The following is a 12,108-nucleotide window of genomic DNA, read 5'->3' as shown; positions in this document are numbered from 1 at the left end:
GAATTCACTAAACTTACTAAATTATTACTATAACTTTTGACATTTCTCAAAAAACACACTGGCTTATTTTCTCAGCATTGGATCGACCAAAATATGTAATTAGAACGTCATATACACCGTAATCTACTTCTTATTCTTGTCATTTACGTCCTCACTGGGACAGAGCCTGCTTCTCAGCGTAGTGTTCTTATGAGCACTTCCACAGTTATTAAGGCGAAGTAGGTCATCATTGAAATTTGTACTGGGCATCGATGATTGTGGCTATTTCATCTCACGATTGCGAATTAAAGAATATCACTTGGTTTCGCACTGACATAGCTGAAAAAGTATCAGCATACTTTCTGCATGTAAGCACAAGTAGTGATACTTTTCTGAATCAATATTACTTTTGTTGACTGAGTTCTATGACTTTGAAATTGCGAGCTACAATATCAACATGGCTGCCAAAACGAATAACGGGCTACTTAGCCTTAATTGAAAGCTTTCTTTACCAAAGTTGCCATTTTCGCATTCGTATATCGTGTGGCAGGTACGGTGATACTCTATGCCCAGGAAAGTCAAGAAAATTTTCTTTACGAAAAGGTCCTGGGCCGATCGGGATTCGAACCCAGACACCTTCAGCATGGCTTTGCTTGGTAGCCGCGGACTCTAACCACTCGGCTAAGGAAGGCCCCAATCAAACCGTAATATTACAGTTAACTCTCCCTTACTCGATATCGAGTTAGAGAACCATACTGCCCATAACTGCATAACAGTCACATTCGACATTTTTGACAAATTGGAGTTAATACCGGGGAGAGTCATCAAATGATAAATACTTTCGATCAACTTACTGAAATCTGTGATATTGTTCTAGAAATTTTGAAAAAAAATACCAAGTTGTTTTGTCACATTGGTAATTATAACCGCATAACAGTCACATTGAGATTATAAATGAGCCTCGAAATGTAATAACAATGAAATTTCTATCAGAATTTATTTCTGACTATTCTCCTAGTATGCGATATAAGTTGTACAAAATATCAGCTTCAAATAAGCACTTTTGAGTTCCTGGTAATTTTTAGAAATTTTAGTTTCCTCTCATACTGCCATAAAATGCACACTTGGTATTCCATTCACTCAATGCCTACTTTTGTCGAATGTTACAAATATGCAGTTATGGGCAGCATAGTAAAAGTTGGTTTTCATCGCTAACTCGATGGTCCCTTGGATCGCAGTTGCACTGGTTTTGTGTTCTGTAACTCGATACCTCTCTCACTCGATGGTCCCTTCAATATCGAGTAAGGGAGAGATTACTGTATATTATTTGAAGAGTATGGCCAAAATTATTAATGAAATAGTCATTCAAGTCATCGTGCAAAAATTTGGATTCGCCTCTCAGTATAATGTATCGTGCAAAAGTTTGGGTGTTCATTGCTGTGCTGCTCCAACCTTTCAATGACACTTAAAGTTTGAGAGAGGCGTTATTACTTCTAGGGGGATTCAGTTGTTTAATCCATTTTGAAAGATTATATTATTCGAAATTTACACACAATACATTTCGTTCGCACTCATGAAACATACGAATATCATAATCAAACACACCCGGTTCAATTTATCACTCAATTATTTTTACTGAAGTCCAAAGTCCGATTCGAACACGGAGCCACTAAATCATCGATCGATATGAATACCAGTCTTCTTCTTACCCCTTTAAGATTTACAAGGTAGCCTTCGCTGATGAAGCCTTTTAGCGCACTCCCGGTTCAGTTACTCGGAAATTGGACGCTCTTTGGCAGTCACCAAAAACAGCGTGCGCGGTCAGCTTCTGGAATTTAATAAATTAAGCATGCACAACAACTATACGTGGGGAAACGAAGCTCGGCCAGAAGTTTTGGGGAAACATTCAGCTGCTGTCTCCCCCGCTGAGGACCATTGCACACAGCGAGACAACAACGCAAGGCACGCACGAACTTACCGTAGTTTTGGGTGAAATTAAGCGGTTATCACGAATTTCTATAATGTTGACAATGCCGAACAACTTTAGGTAGGAAAACAATTACTACGGTGAACTTTATTTGCTAAGGTACTGACATTTTTGAACAAATCTCGATTACACTTTCAAATCGACGTAAGTAGTTTCCATATGGTTTTGAGCTGCTTGGGCACGTCAGGAGTTAATCATCAATATTAACCTCCTTTTCCCGAGCAGCCTAGATAGCCGTGTAGTGTCGGTAGCGGTTGTTTCAACTGGCTAAGAATTAACACTACGGATTGCCTGTTCCGGTGGTAAAAGTCCACCTCACAGGTGACCCCTAATTTATGGTGTGATGCGTACCGTGCCTAAGAATGAATGGTTAGGGGGGTCTAAATAAAACCTAACCGCAAACGGAGCCTGTGGGGTACCAGGGCGCCCTCCACAGTATTGAGTCCTTCCTGTGCTACCCGGAGCAATGGTGCAGGTGACCTTGTGTTTCTCCGAGATAATCGGCTACCCTTCTTCAGTCTCTATCTTGAGGCTTAATAAGGGTGGGATTATGAATATGTTGACATTTAATTTAAATTATCACCTATATGGATTCGCATTATGCGTTTTACACAGTGTATTCTGTGCTCTTTCGCCTTTGGCGACTTTAAATAGATACCGATCTGGTTTTTTCGTTGCTGGTCTTTTTCGTGCTGAGATTGCAAAAAGCTTAATCCTGCCTAGTTTGGGTAGTGGCTACGGTTAGGTTAGCTCAGATCAATCTTCAGCATAAAAGAACAGCAACGATCAATCTTTGCAGACTCATGCAAAATGGTGCAGCCCAAGTGGCGCTAGTTCAAGAACCCTACTTTCGTAGAGGGAACTTCTATCTAGGTAACCTTGTGGACCCAGTTTTTGCTACTTTTAGCAAGCTTGAAATGGCAAACTCGCGCTCCATGCCCCGCGCATGCGTGCTCGTTAATAAAGCAATCGTTGCTACACTCATCTCTGAGTTAACTACCAGAGATGTATGTGCTGTCACAATCGATGTTTCTGTTGGTGACCTCAACAGGAAATACGTCTATTGTTCGGTATATTTACCACATGATGAACCATCCCCAACGGATGACTTCAAACGAGTTGTCGCACACTGCGTAACAAAAGGCCTTCCGCTGATTGTGGGCAGTGATGCCAATGCTCATCACATCATCTGGGGCAGCTCGGATATCAATTTGAGAGGCTCCAGTCTGATGGAATACTTAAGTAGTACAGACCTTGGATTACTTAACATAGGCAATCGCCCAACCTTCATGGTTTCTAATAGAGAAGAAGTGTTAGACATAACGCTCTGCTCGAATAGAATCAGTCACGAGTTGACGAATTGGCATGTATCCGATGAGGAATCATTATCTGATCATCGCTACATCTTCTTTGAACATTCAAATGTAACTGCGCAGACTTTGCGTTTTAGGAATCCCCGGTCAACAAACTGGGAACTCTACATTGAATTGGTTGCGACCAAATTTCATGGATATTCTCCGTCCATTGAAAATCCAAGTGATCTGGATGATGCCGTTGATACTACAACATCCTACATTATGGAAGCTTTTGAAGAAGCATGTCCTCTGCGGTCTGTAAAGACTACAAGAGGGACCCCATGGTGGAATTCCGTTCTGACTAGACTCAGGAAACAATGTAGAAGGAGTTGGAACAGACGCCGTTCAGCTGGATCAGAGTCGTTCAAGTCAGCTCGCAAGGCTTACAAGAAGGCTCTTCGTTCTGCTGAACGATCCGGCTGGAAAAACCTTTGTACAAATGTTTCCAGTTTGAGTGAAGTCAGTCGGTTTAACAAAATTCTTGCAAAATCTAAGGATTTCCAAGTGAACGAAATTCGCTTACCTAATGGTGACTTTACTTCTTCCGATGAAGAAGTTTTAGAATGTTTATTCAATACACACTTCCCCGGATGTGTGGACATAGCATCTACGGATGAACCAAATGTCTTTTCATGTAGTTACGAGTCTCTGGCCTCGGCTCGCAGTATCGTAACTACTGAATCGATTCAATGGGCACTTAATAGTTTTGCCCCTTTCAAATCTCCAGGAGCGGATGGGATTTATCCTGTTCTGCTCCAAAAGGGATTTGAGTCTATCAAACATGTTTTGAAAAAGCTACTTGTAAGCAGTTTTGCTACCGGGTACATTCCCAAATCCTGGCGTGATATTACTGTAAAGTTTATCCCAAAAGGAGGACGTGCGTCGTATGAGGAAGCGAAGAGTTTTAGACCAATCAGTCTGACCTCTTTTCTTCTGAAATGTCTGGAACGCATTATCGATCATCACATCCGTGATGTTTATTTGGCAAACATGCCTCTTCATGAGAATCAACATGCTTACCAATCTGGAAAGTCCACTGTGACTCTTTTACACAAAGTTGTATACGATATCGAGAAAGCATTCGCTCAGAAGCAATCGTGCTTGGGTGTTTTCTTGGATATTGAGGGTGCCTTTGATAACGTGTCTTTCGATGCCATATTGGAAGCCGCACGAAACCATGGGCTACCTACAATGATTACCAATTGGATTCATCAAATGCTCAAAAACCGGCATCTCTTCTCGACATTGCGTCAAGCAGCGATTCGAAAATTGAGTGTTTGCGGATGCCCCCAAGGGGGAGTCTTGTCACCACTTTTGTGGAATCTCGTAGCAGATACGCTATTGAGGCAACTCAATAATTGCGGTTTTCCAACATATGGATTTGCCGACGACTATCTAACTCTGATAGTTGGTATGTGCATAAGCACCCTATTCGACCTGATGCAAAGTGCTCTTCAGGTAGTCGAGAGTTGGTGTCGCCAATATGGCCTTTCGGTTAACCCGAATAAAACATCTATTGTTCTTTTTTCGGAAAGACGAAACCGCGATGGAATTCGACCTTTACGTCTTTTTGGCACTGAGATTAATGTGACTGATCAAGTAAAGTATGTCGGAGTCATTCTAGATTCCAAACTTTTATGGACAGCTCACATTGATTTCAGAGTCAAAAAAGCTTGTATGGCCTTCGGTCAATGCCGGCGAACCTTTGGTAAAACTTGGGGCCTCAAACCCAAATATATCAAATGGATTTACACAACAGTTGTTCGACCAATATTGGCATATGGATGTCTTGTGTGGTGGCAAAAGGGCGAAGTGAGAACAATCCAATCAAAATTGGGCCATCTCCAAAGGATGTGCTTGATGGCGATGTCTGGTGCGTTCTCTACAACTCCCACAGCAGCGCTCGAGGCCCTTTTCGACGTTGCGCCACTACACATATATCTTAAACAAGAAGCACTTTCTTGCTCTTACCGTTTATGGGTACTGGATCTACTGGAGAAAAATCCAGTGAATCGTAGATCTACACACACTTCGTTGTTTCCACTTTTGGTGAATTGGGACAAAATTGTCCTTGCTCCAAGTGATCTCACAATTGCTTGTAACTTTCCTTACAGGACATTTACCACACAATTCCCTTTACGGGAAGAGTGGACGTCTGGCTATTTGGAAAGAAGTATATCAAACAATATAGTATGTTACACTGATGGCTCCCTTCTTGAAGGTAGAGCTGGTGCAGGAGTATATTCTCGTGAGCTAAGGCTGAATCAGTTTTACTCACTTGGTAGAAACTGCACCGTTTTTCAGGCGGAAATATTTGCTCTTATGTGTGGAGTGCAATCAGCACTTCAACAGCGCGTAATGGGTAAAGTCATATACTTCTGTTCAGATAGTCAGGCTGCTATAAAAGCTCTCGCTTCGGCCAACTCAAGGTCGAAGCTTGTTATCGCATGTCGAACTCAAATTGAGGAACTGAATTCAGTCAACTCTGTAAACCTTGTATGGGTACCGGGCCATTCTTCCATCGCTGGAAATGAATTGGCTGATGAGCTAGCTCGCGATGGAGCATCGCATGACTTCATTGGCCCTGAGCCGGCTATTCCAATTTCGAAGTTCTGGGTGAAGCTTCAGATAAACTCTTGGGCGGCAACTCAGCACAAGCAATATTGGAATAGTTTGGAGTCGTGTCGTCAAACAAAATTGTATATTACTGAGCCATCTCCAAAGGTGGCAAAGTATTTAACAAATCTGTCAAAGCAGAATTGCAGTCTCTTGGTCAGAGCGTTGACAGGCCACTGCCGACTCAACTATCACATGGCAAATATTCAGCGTGCTGACTCATTTGTGTGTGATAGTTGTGACTCCGATTATGGAACTTCGTATCACCTGATATGTAACTGTCCAGTTTTTGCGCAAATGCGATTCCAATTACTTGGTAAACACTTATTAAGTGAAACTGAATACAGAAGCCTGAATCTTCAGGACATCCTGTTATTCTTAACCCGCTGTGGTAATGAGCTATAGGCTCTCTTTACGCTCATGCGTTTTGCAGTGCCCTTTTTAGGGCGCTGTTCGAACCCATTGTGGTATGGAGCTACATGCTCTCATTTCGCTTATGCGATCTTCCCTCTTCAAGGGACCCCACTCCTATTTCCTCCCATCTTTCCCTTCCCTTTCCTCTCCCATCGGGTAGATGATGAAATAGGCTCAAATATGGCGATGGCACAAATCTCCCAACTGGTGGGGAACGTGCCTTTGGAGCCGGCCTTCTGATACCTGATACCCATTTAAGATTTACAAGGTAGCCTTCGCTGATGAAGCCTTTTAGCGCACTCCCGGTTCAGTTACTCGGAAATTGGACGCTCTTTGGCAGTCACCAAAAACAGCGTGCGCGGTCAGCTTCTGGAATTTAATAAATTAAGCATGCACAACAACTATACGTGGGGAAACGAAGCTCGGCCAGAAGTTTTGGGGAAACATTCAGCTGCTGTCTCCCCCGCTGAGGACCATTGCACACAGCGAGACAACAACGCAAGGCACGCACGAACTTACCGTAGTTTTGGGTGAAATTAAGCGGTTATCACGAATTTCTATAATGTTGACAATGCCGAACAACTTTAGGTAGGAAAACAATTACTACGGTGAACTTTATTTGCTAAGGTACTGACATTTTTGAACAAATCTCGATTACACTTTCAAATCCACGTAAGTAGTTTCCAGTATTTCCATATTATTAAAATTAAATTATAAGAATCGAAACTTTTTTTCTAAATCTGTATTAAAATGAATCATATTTTCTAACATTTTTTCATCATGCACACTCGTCACAGTCGAGTCTAGTACACGACACTTAAAATGGCCATACAGTTGAGGTCGAAATACCCGTATCTGTTATACAAACTCTAGTGGAATTAAATGGTATGGTACTTAATTCGGTTTTCATTTATTTCACAGCACACATTTCGTGAATAGCTACACGGTTGTTTACAAAAACTCATTTATGTGTAAAAATTAACTCATTTTTAAAAGCATATAGATCTGTTAAAAAACGTTTGAATTCAGAAATACAAAACGGGCGGGTAAATAAATACCTACCTAATGAAGCTACTGCCGATTAAAAATGGGTGTGTCAAAACCCACTTAAGGGTAAAATATAGATGGGAATAATTTTACAGCCTGCAGCTGTGCTGTGCGTAGTCCGAGAATCCAAATATTTGTTAATAAATTAATAAATTAATTGATTATAATTTCATAGAAACACTTTTTGGATGATGGATGTTTGGAAACAATTTTAAGGAAGCGGTATGTAAAGCATGATATGAAATTATTTAAATTTATTTATAATAATCACTTAGAAATAATTCCAGATTTTTCCGTTGATCCTGCAGGCTGCAGCAGATGTTATTTGACCTGTTCTGTATATACAGGTTGGACTCGATTATCCGGATTATCGATTTTTTTTCACTCCGGATAATCGAATCACTAAGAAAATAATTGAAATCTTCGATAAAAGAACTTAAATGATGCGGTGGTGTAGCCAGAAATTTTTTCCAGGAACAGTAGGGGTCATTACAAGAAAAAAAATTGACCAGCATACACGAAAAGCCACTTCTTCAAACCCCCCTTTTCTTAAATACGTTCAAAACTGCAAAACCATTCATATTGTATATTGCAATACCAAATTATCTCAGATTTATGCATAAAAATTGAAAAACAAAAACATTAAAAAACAAATTCCGGATAATCGAGTCTAAAATTCCGGATAATCGTATCCCGGATAATCGAGTCCGACCTGTATAGATATGGAGGACTGATTAATACAATAATGAAGTTTTTTGGGATTTGAAACATTGATCTTTGAAATAAAAAATCATTTGTTTTTCGACAACTTTATTCCAAAGGTCGTTGTTTTTGTGCTGAAGTGATATTTTTTTTTATTTGTGTCATTCACAGGATGGGCTAATTTTTACTAATTTACAAAATGGGTAAAAAATACCCATCAATTAGCAGAAACCACGTATATCCGTTTTTACTTATTAAATATGGAGAGGTACTTCTAGCGGAAATGGGTGACTTTACTTTTTCAGTCGTCGCGTTGTTGTATTTTGTACAACCCAGTTGGAAAAACCTCGCTTGTCGTGGTTTTGACGATGACAAACTGCGCGACGACTGAAAGGTTAAAAGATATTCGCAAACTACCGTGTAGGGTAGGACTTGATAGCTCAACTGAGACTGCCCTGTTGTTTTTTCACCCGATTACCCTGACGCCGAGGCATGCAGTGCTTTTACTTAAAAAAATCTAGCGAATAAATTTCAATCACGAGGGTCATAATTTTGTGTTTAAGTACGATTCATTAAATTAGTGGGTGCATGCTGTTTTATGGATTAAATTTATATTTAAAGTTAGCAATATTTTGAAAATAAATGAGCAAAATTTAATTTATATTACTTCCAATCAGATATTCTTATTTATCTAAGATTTGTTGGGACTCATCAGGCTAACCAACATCAATCACAAGTAGATTGAAGATACAATGATTTCATGAACAATTGTGAAAACTCTAATTTATAAACTAGCAACACGGCTGGGTTGTTAATAAAGTGCCCGGTTGCAGTTTAACTCAACGATGTGTGACAAAATGACCAATGAGAAGTAGTCTTTTTTAACAGGCAATTAGTTTTATTTTATATTTTCTCTCTTTGAACTGGCTAGTCTTGTCTTAGGTCAATAGTTAAGACAAACATGTTACTTTGATACACAATTTAAAAAAAATACAGATTACGGTGAAATAAAATAACGAACTAAATCTGTAAAAGATCATTTAACCGGTTCTCCCGTGAAATCTAGAAATTTACCGTATATTGGTAAATAATTACCGAACTATCAGCGGCGCATAAAAAAATCACGTATACCTGTATAATAACTACAGAATGTTCGGTGAGTGGAAATATTTCACCGTATAGCCTGATTCGCTGCTGACAAGTAATTTCTCGGCCTATCTTGATGCATGGCAAATTTCTGCAAGGAATCGATCAAGAATGCACTTTTTTATGATCGCAGTACGCAGTTGAAAAGAAATGTCAATTCAAATGGGAGTCGCTGTAGAAAATTTCTGCAAGGAATCGGCGAGAAATTTCTTTAGCGATTCCTTTTCAGTAGCAAATCAGGATTATACTGTGACTTTTACCAATAGAAATATAAGTAGTAGAACGCTAGTGGCGTTGTTGTCACAAAACTGATTTTAATGATTATTATCTTAAATAATGGGTTTTCATTGTTTGTTCAATACCATGTTGTTGTTTTGGTTTTGAAAATCAATCTGACACTTTGAGGCCCGGTACTCACGCAAACTAGATGTTGGTAACACGAACAGCAGCGACATTAGCATTCTTAGGTTAATGCTTCTGCTCTTTTACCGTAATAACGGCAGGACACCATATTGGAAATCGAGGAATCTGTCAAAACAAAAAGTGGCAGTAATAAAAAAGTTCTGTGGAAACAAGAGTGGCCGTGAAAAGCAGCGGAATTAGAAGAAATTCTGGAACAACTCAAGAATCAGGACGATAGGCTGGTCAGTGTTTTCCGACGCATTTCAAGCCCATTTGTTTGTTTTTCTAGTCAATCATCTATTGTTACTGTCGGGCTATAGTTCCGGGTTATGTGACAGAGTTGCATCGTCATATAACTGACCATATAAGGACCAAACATTTCAGATCCTGGGATATATTTTACGATTGTACTTTCGCTAAATGTAATGCTCGTTATGGGAAATTCTTTACCCTCAAACGACATATAATCGAAAAGCATCCGATAGGAACGCCTCAGGATACACGCGACATAGAACGAAGTAAAGAACTCGAATTTGAGGAGCAGGAAGAGGATGTTCCTTTTAGTAAGACGGATAAAATCGATTTAGGTGAAATCCGAAAGCTGATTGGCCTGAGCATTTGCCGGCTCTCTAGTGACGTTGACTTACCCCAGTCAAAAATCGCAGAAGTCATAAAAATTTGCGACACTGTCGTTCATCATGTCGCAGAATATTTGGAGAACGGGTACTCGATTTTTGAAATACTCATGATATCCAGGCACTTAATAAGGACGTAATCGAGCTAAGAAACCATTTTCAGTTAGAACTTTTTTCGGATATTGAAACATTTAAAAAACAGTCCATGTTCTTGGACAGTTTGAGTGGAACAGCTCCAGCTCCGAGAAACTGTTTCGTTGCAGAAAACAACGAATAATTTCGTAGTTTAAACGAATAATTTCGTTATGTAAAACAATATATATTTTCAGTGTACTAGATTTCATTCGAGCCCTTTCTATTATTCGCTTGAAAAACCCATCTCGAGGATCGAAAAGAGTCCGCGAAGAAAATGCTAACCGCAAGAATCCGTTGAATGGAATTGTGCAGTGGATCAATGTAGGTTTTTGAGTGTTTCTAAAATGAGCATGCTTCTGATATATTTGTCTCATTCTTCAACAGGCTTTAGACGACTTCCCATCGAATGGCGACGAAAAAAGTGTGCCCACTAGGTATGTGAGGGGTTCCATGCTTTAAATCAGTGATTCCCAAAGTGGGCGAATTCGGGGCGATTTTCAGGCTCAAGGGGGCGAAAATTTGTAAAATAGAATTTGGGGGGGCGAAAAATTCAGAAAGGGGGCGAAAAGGCTAACACGGGAGCATTTGAAAATAATTACTCATAACTGTTTTAGGGGACACATCTGAATGTTGATTAATTCCAAACTTAACTAATTCCAGGAATATTTTACCTTGGATCGACAGACCTCCAATCAGGGTCATTTTGAAATTATGATAGAATACACTTGATAATTGTCAAACACATGCATTCAGGGTTTTAATATCATGGGAGTTTTAAGAATGGTCACTATTTGAGATTTTCAAGGTCGGATTATTAGTCACAGATAATATTTAAAACACAAAATATTTTGGGTGTACAGAACATGTATCTGAGAAGTTTTAAAACTTTTTGCAAATTCCCAATATTTTATATAAGGATGTTTTTACGCATGAACTTTAAGGTTAATAAGATAATACTTCTTTCATTGGCATCCAGCTTTTTTACAGAAAAAAAGAAGATTTGGTTGCACTTTTTATTATCATTTCTCATGGTACAAATCATTTTAGAGAAAATTATTTTTTGGTGTTAGAAAAAATACCCTTTTTATATATTGCATTGACGGTACAGCTTCTGCGCACACAATATGAGTTGAAAAACATTCTGAATTTTCATATATTGGATCAGTGTTTTTGGATTGAATAAAAAAATCGTTCCCAGAAACGTCAAACATTTATTATTCACAATTTCTGAAAATTATTGCAGTGATTTTATAAATAAAAGATAAATCAGAATGTAATCGCCATTAACGAATCATCCCCCAACTACATCACAAGTTGGCGCCTATGCATATATTACATTCAAATAGTTTAAACTGGGCTGAACTTGTATCAAAACTGATTCAGTAGCCTATGCACGCAAAATATTGTTAAAATTGCTATTATAAATTGCAATATATTAAATCATTCCTAGTAATTTTAGGATATCAAATATTTAAGAAAATATTCTTAAATGTACTGTATCATGATTCTGTGGACATGCAAGTCAAAGACATTTTTGACGTACAGCACCTTATTACATAAAATATTGAAATCACATATCAGGGGGGCGATTCCAGATAAATGTTGGCTTCAAGGGGGCGAAAGTGGAAAAAGTTTGGGAAGCACTGCTTTAAATGAATGCGCGATTGTTTGGGGATCAACTGTGTGTGAT

This window comes from Aedes aegypti, chromosome 3 (genome assembly GCF_002204515.2).
Source record: "Aedes aegypti strain LVP_AGWG chromosome 3, AaegL5.0 Primary Assembly, whole genome shotgun sequence".
Classification (NCBI taxonomy): domain Eukaryota; kingdom Metazoa; phylum Arthropoda; class Insecta; order Diptera; family Culicidae; genus Aedes; species Aedes aegypti.
This window is presented reverse-complemented; position numbering follows the sequence as displayed.